Source organism: Brassica napus, chromosome C3 (assembly GCF_020379485.1).
Source record: "Brassica napus cultivar Da-Ae chromosome C3, Da-Ae, whole genome shotgun sequence".
In the NCBI taxonomy this organism is placed as follows: Eukaryota; Viridiplantae; Streptophyta; class Magnoliopsida; order Brassicales; family Brassicaceae; genus Brassica; species Brassica napus.
Window position 1 is genome coordinate 47,526,068 of NC_063446.1, and position 7,176 is coordinate 47,533,243.

Consider the following 7,176-nt stretch of genomic DNA (forward strand, 5'->3'; position numbering starts at 1 on the left):
GCATCCTATAGCATGTTTCCCTGGAGGCAGATGTTCAACGGTCCATGTACCACTATCTTCCAGTGCAGTAATCTCAAAGCTCGCTGCATCTCTCCATCTTTTGTCTTTCATAGCTTCTGCGAAAGACCTTGGTTCTACACCTCCAGTTACAGACGCTAAGAACGCAGTATGCGCCGCTGAGAAACGATCGCAAGACAAGAACTGTTCTATCCCATATAGAGAGTCAAACTCGAACTCATACTCACCACCCCCAAGATCTTCAACCTTGTGAACAGTATTCAAAATGTAATCTTGCAATCGCGTAGGAGGTTTCTTCTCACGTAAACCTCTTCCCAGCTCCGTTACAGGTGTAGCAGCTGTTTCTGTCTCACCTCCTTCCTCCTCTGACTCTGGAGTAGGCTCTGTTTCTGGTTGACCAACTTCAGTCGCCTCTTCTTCTACTTGTTCTTTACTAGCCTCCTGGGCAGCGACTTCTGTTTGATGTTCTTCTTCTGTCAAATCAAGACCAGTCTCATTCGGTTTAGTAGCACCATCAACATCATCAGAGAACAAAACAACATCATAGTCCACGAGTCGATTCCCCTCATACTCCACCTCTTTTGGCGAGGACGGAGAAGGTAATTCCGAGAAAGGAAAAACATCTTCAAAAAATGTGACATCACGCGACGCAAATATCTCGTGCGTCTCCAAGTCGTACAATGTCCAACCTTTCTTTGCGTATGGATATCCAAGAAAAACACAACGACGACTCCTACTTGCGAACTTGTCACCATTTCTCTTCTGATTGTGAGCATAAGCGAGACACCCTACTACTTTCAGCTCATCATAGTTCGGCGCAGAACCAAAAATCACTTCATACGGTGTCTTTCCTTTATGTATCTCACAAGGAGTTCGATTAATCAAATGAGCCGCAGCCAGTACGCACTCTCCCCAGAACTCTGTCGGAAGCTTTCCTTGAAACATAAGCGCTCTCGCAATGTTTAATATATGACGATGCTTCCTCTCCACCCTTCCATTCTGTTGCGGAGTTCCGACGCACGAAGTCTGATGAACTATCCCACTAGAGGCGAAAAACCCCTTCATGGAAGTGAACTCTGTTCCATTGTCTGATCTTACTGTTTTGACATCTTTATCAAACTGGCGCGACACCAATGCAAAGAAGTTTTTCAGTGTTTGTTGAACTTGAGTCTTGTCTGCCAAAAGAAATACCCAGACACCTCTCGAATAATCATCTACCACCGTAAGGAAATAATAAGCTCCACACACGCTCTGTGTTCTGTATGGTCCCCACAAATCAACATGAATAAGCTCGAAAATGTCTTTGCTTTTATTGATACTTAAAGGGAACTCAGTTCTACACTGTTTTGCTCGGAAACAAATATCACAAACTGAAAACTGAACACCGCTACTACTATCAACTACTGGCAATTGCCTTATTCTCTTCTCTGATGCATGCCCAAGCCGCTTGTGCCACAGCTCCAGCGACTCCTTTGCATCTATTTTCTTCACTCTTCTCACCGACTCCACTTCGTGAAGAAAATAGACGCCATCCCTTCTCTTACCCATTCCAATCGGCATCATCAGGGTGAGGTCCTGCATCAGACAACACGTCTTTGAGAACAAGACAATACAATTCAGCTCATCGATGAGTTGGGATACTGAAATCAAGTTACACTTCAACTCTTTCACATAAAGAACACTGTGAAGTGTCAAAGTCTCAGTCAAATGAACACTTCCTTCCTGATCAGCCATAACCAACTTCCCATTTGGCAGACCAACCAGACACGGGGCAACAGAATGTATATCAACTAGACAATCTACCAATCCTGTCATATGATGAGAGGCACCACTGTCTACAATCCAGTCATCTCTACACTTCTTACCGGTAAGACGCGTTTCCTCTGTTTTTTCGCCCAACATTTTCACCAGCTTATCCCACTGCTCCCTTGATAGTCCAGTGACTGTGTGAGCATCAACTGTAGGTGTTATGCGAGAAACTGCATTGACACTTGCCCCTCTTCCATAACTCGATTTGTTTCCTTGTTGAGAAGACTTCGCTCCTCTTCCCTTTCCATACTTCTCAACCCACCAGTCTGGATATCCATGCAATTGGTAGCACGCTGCAATGTCATGTCCAGACTTGTTACAGTGAGTGCAGAATCCTCCTCTGCTACTGTTGCTTCGAGATTCTCCTCTAGACTGCGTCACACCCGTATTGACTGCAAAAGCCATAGCTTCTCCTCTTGCCTCCTTCTCACGATCTCGATCAGAGAAACGCATCTGTTCCTCTCTCGCCACCATCGCATATGCGTGATCAACACTAGGTAGTGGATCAGTGTTTACGATAGCGGTTCGTACGTTACCGTACAACGATGCATCCAACCCGAGACAGAACTGATGGAGTTTCTCTTTTTCTCGCGCCATCTCGAGTTGACGTACAAAATCACACGTACATCCTTGACACTTGCATCCTCCACAACTACACACCGGTTTGAACTCATAATTCGAGAGATCTTCCCAAATCACTTGCAGCTTCCCATAGTATGTCTCGAGAGAAACATCTCTCTGCTTACAGTTCATCAATTCTTCTTTCAATTGTTGAACTTTCACTTCACTCTTCACACGAAAACGCGCCTTGATGCCATCCCACAAGTCTCTAGCGATCTCACGATGTGTGATGCTAGACCTGATTTTTGGATCAATCGTGTTAAAGATCCAGGATGTCACCATCGCGTTCACCGTCATCCAATCCTCCTCTTCATCGGACCCTTCTTGTGGTGGCTTTATCGTGCCGTCCACGAAACCCAGTTTCTTCTTTGCTCGAAGACCGGTCCTTATCTTTCTCTCCCATTCATCGTAGTTTCTTCCAGTAAAGACAACCTTGGTGATCACATTCTCTGGATCATCTTTTGTTGACAAAGCGTATGGAGACGTCACGACTTTGCTGGTCGCTCCCTCCACCTTGCTTTCGATTTGTTTCCCTTCAGGTTTTGTCATACCTAAGGCTCTGATACCATAAAAGATCTGATAATACTTTGTATTTAACAAGATGACTTTACATTAAGTCCCTCACACGACTTATATACCCAAAGAGAATCTCAATTACTTAGATACAAGTCTATCTCGAAAGTATATTCACAACCTGTTACAAGAATATTTCCCAATATTATCGGACTAGGAATATTCATCATCTATATCCCAATAGCACTGAATCAAACGCCTTGGATATGTCAATCTTCATTGCACATCGTGATGAGATATTCTATTTATGATAATCCTTCACCAATTATGTTGCTAATAAGACATTTTCCATCAGCAATCTCTCCTTAATAAATGCTGACTGATTCAATGATATACACTTCGGCAACAAACACTTTAACCTATTTGCAAGAAGCTTCGAAATCACCTTATAAAGCACATTGTAGCAAAATATACGTCTATAATCTTTCATTCCTATAGCTTCCTCTTTCTTCGGTATTAAAGCCAGTATAGTTGAGTTAATACCTTTTGAAAAGAATCCTTTGATGAAGAAGGATTGAATGGCCACAATGATGTCTTCTCCTATCACTGGCCACACTTCTCTGAAAAATTCTGAAGTAAACCCATCAGGACCCGGTGACTTACTTGTAGGCATTTTGAATATGACCTCCTTTATCTCTCCCTCCAGTTTTGCACAGTCAATTTCCGAGCATTTAAATCCAAGAAAATCCTGGAGTTTCTCAATTGTGGCTCCTTCAAAATTCAAAGGTTGAAAAGCCATAAACTCTGCAAATAATCCCCAGCTTCTTTTTTGATCCCTTCATCATCTTTTGCTATTGAACCATCTTCACATCTGATCTCATGAATAGAGTTCCGTACTTCCCTTATCTTAACTGCATTGTGAAAGGATCTATTATTTCCATCTCCAACTTCAAGCCAATTAAGCTTCGACTTCTGCTTCAAATAATATTCCTCCAGGTCAGCTAATATTTGTCATTTTGTATTGGCCCTTACTTCTTCACGAATTGTTTATGCTGTGGGATTCTCTGAAGTGTTCTTCTGTTTTATGCATAGCTCTTTATATGCTTCTCTTGTTCTCCTTGTAAGATCACCCAACTTCATTTTACTCAGATGTCTCAATGACTGCTTTAACCCCTTCAACTGCTTGGTTAACCGAAACATTGCTGATGTAGAGGGAAATAGAGCCTCATAGTCTCTCCACTGAGTTTCCATTACGGGTAAAAATTCTGGCATCTTAGCTATCACATTTGAGAATTTAAATGGTCTTGTTTTCTTCTTCTCTTCCACTTCCATTTGAATTCTGCATCTCACATGATCAGAACATCCTCCAGACTCAAAAACACAGTATGCTTTAGAGCTATTAAGCCATTCTTCATTTATCAAAACCCGATCCAACTTCTTACAAGTCAAACCCTCTTCATGCTTGTTACGCCAAGTATAAACAGATCCTTGATATCCCATATCAGTCAGCTTGCAATAACTTGTTATTTCTTGGAAATCTCTCATACCCATTGGAATCATTGGTGAATCACTGAAACCTGAATGCTCCTCACCATCTAAAATATCATTATTATCTCCCATTAAAATCCATCGCTTACTCTTCAACATTGGGGCATCATAGTGACTCCTCAAATCTTCCCACAGCTCATTTCTTTCTTCCACCGTATTGTAAGCGTAGATAAAAGAACAAAAAACTCCTCCTTATGCCATGGTAACAGAACCGAGCAAGTTATAAGTTGAGCGGTTTTGTATACAGGTGTCATTCTCACTTCAGGTCTCCATAGCACCCATAATCTTCCAAGCCGGTTATACTCATAATTTGACATAAAGTTTCAATTTTTAAACAACTCCCCCACAATCTTCTCAGCGTTCTTTTCTTTTACTCTTGTTTCAATAAGACAGCCAAAGACCATAGATTGATCTCTTACCCATTCCTATACCACTCCATGTTTTGTTGACTTGTTGAAACCTCTCATATTCCAAAAAAACTCTGCCATTAGTGGTTTTTCTTAGAACCCCTTCTCATATCTTTTATATGTTCTGAAGCTTCAGGAATCACTCTTTGATTTGTCTTCGATATTCTTGGAAGAACCGGTGTTCTTCCTTTTTTATTCACTTCTACACTTTCATCTGCTAAACTTTGGTATATATCATCCTCTTCCTCATTTCTCATATCTTCTATTTCTTCAACCTCTTCTTTATCTATCTCTTCCCCTTCTTCCCCATTTTCTTCCGGATCCATATTACTCAAGGCTGCATACCTTGAAGGCGTAGGAATCGTGACTTGGCCATACTTCAGGTTCTGTGGACTTGGGCTTCTCCCTATTTTCTCTGTCGATACTCTTTTCCATTCATTTATCTCTCCCTCTTCTATCTCGGATTCTTGCTCCTTCTTCTTAAAACTACCTTCATCTTTTTTATCTTTACCATGTGTATTACTTCTTTCATTCATTTCTTCCATACTCTCCTTCCCAATATCTACATCTACCACCTCTCTTCTCATTTCTGTGCTTCCAACCTCTCCGCTCTTTTGAACCTCCGTATGTTTAATCCATGATCCTCTCTCTGGTGTTGCAAAGCTTTTTTGTTCCTCCTCCTTTTCCTTCTTACTCTCTTTGCAAAATGTCTCATAGTTTCCCCATTTTCCACTCGTGAAGCATCTTGGAGGAAGCCACGGGTAGGTGAAATCAACTGGTACCTTCTCCCCTTGAATGTTGAAATCAATCCTCTTTGGCAGCTCTTTCGATAAATCCGCTTTTACAAAGACCTTTGCAACTTCAAAATTTGTACAAGCAAGAGTTTCCGGATGTCAATGATCTGGAACTCCTGTTGCACTCTTCATAAAGCCTAAGCCTTCCCATGAGTACATACTCATTGGGACATTTGTCAAATGCACCCAAAGCGGTATAAGATTTGCTTTTGAATCATCTTCATCCGGTGACCATTTCGACACCACCATTGGAACACCTGCAATATTTCACATACCTCGCCTCACCACCTTCTCTCTGATCTTCTCATTTGTGATTCTGATCCCATGCACATCCAGCTTCTGCATCTTATCCCCAAATGCCCAGATCTTATTGACAATAATGTATACCTTTGCAATATGAGGAGCTGTTTCCAAGAACCTCGCTATCACAAAATCCTCCCAGAGCGGATTGGCTTTGTCAATGATTTCAGACGGTACCTCTACTGAATGTTTCCCCTCCGAGATCGAAATGTCAAACTCATATTTCTTCATAACTTGCTTCGATTGTGCCATCGATACCCAGGATTTCTCAGTCTGATGATTCTCCGGTGGAGGATCTGTCGGAACCTCCGTCGTATCCATGCCTACTGCCTGCGGAGACAGCGGAGATTTTTGGTCGTGAATCGCCTTTGCTATCGCCAAAATCACCTTAGAGCCAAAACGGTGCGTTTTGCTCTCTAATAAAAATGGATTCAAGACGGACTATCTTACTTTGCACACTTTAGTCTTGATTTTTTTTCCTAAAAAGCTTTTAATGAAATATCATGACAAGATCCGAGTCACCTCCTTTTGAGTTTGTTCGAAGAATGAGAGATTTGATCATTCATCAAATAGCTATTCGAGTCAACATCGATCGACAGTGCCCACGAGAAATCGATCGACAGTCCAAAGGAAGAATCGGTCGACAGTAGTCCATAAGATTGAGAGAACGACTACTACAATCCCATCATGGCGACACACACCAGAGACACCATGCATACAGAGGAGTATGATGAGGATTATGAAAAGGAACGAGCTGTAGAGTACAAAGCCATTATTGATGAGGATGATAGACTTCTCCACCATTCCTCTTGGAAAAGGAATGCGCCGTTGATCGACAGAATAGTCTCACCATCGATCGACACTCATCCTCATCAGAAAAACCGAAACGAGTATCGACCGACATTGCCTAGTACCCATCGATCGACACTGGAGTCGACCGTGTACGAGAAGGAGACTACTCGATTGGCAGTTGGGCAGATGATCACCATCACAAAAACTATGCAGTAGAAACAGTAGTACATGAGCCAGGAGCAGATGAACTTCATGAGTGTTTCACATATTAGGAAGTTCGTAACATGCAAAGACGTGACAAAGCAGATCAACACCAAGCAGAAACCTGTTGGGAAAGAACACATTTCAGCCATCCTTGCTCGAGAGTCAACCGC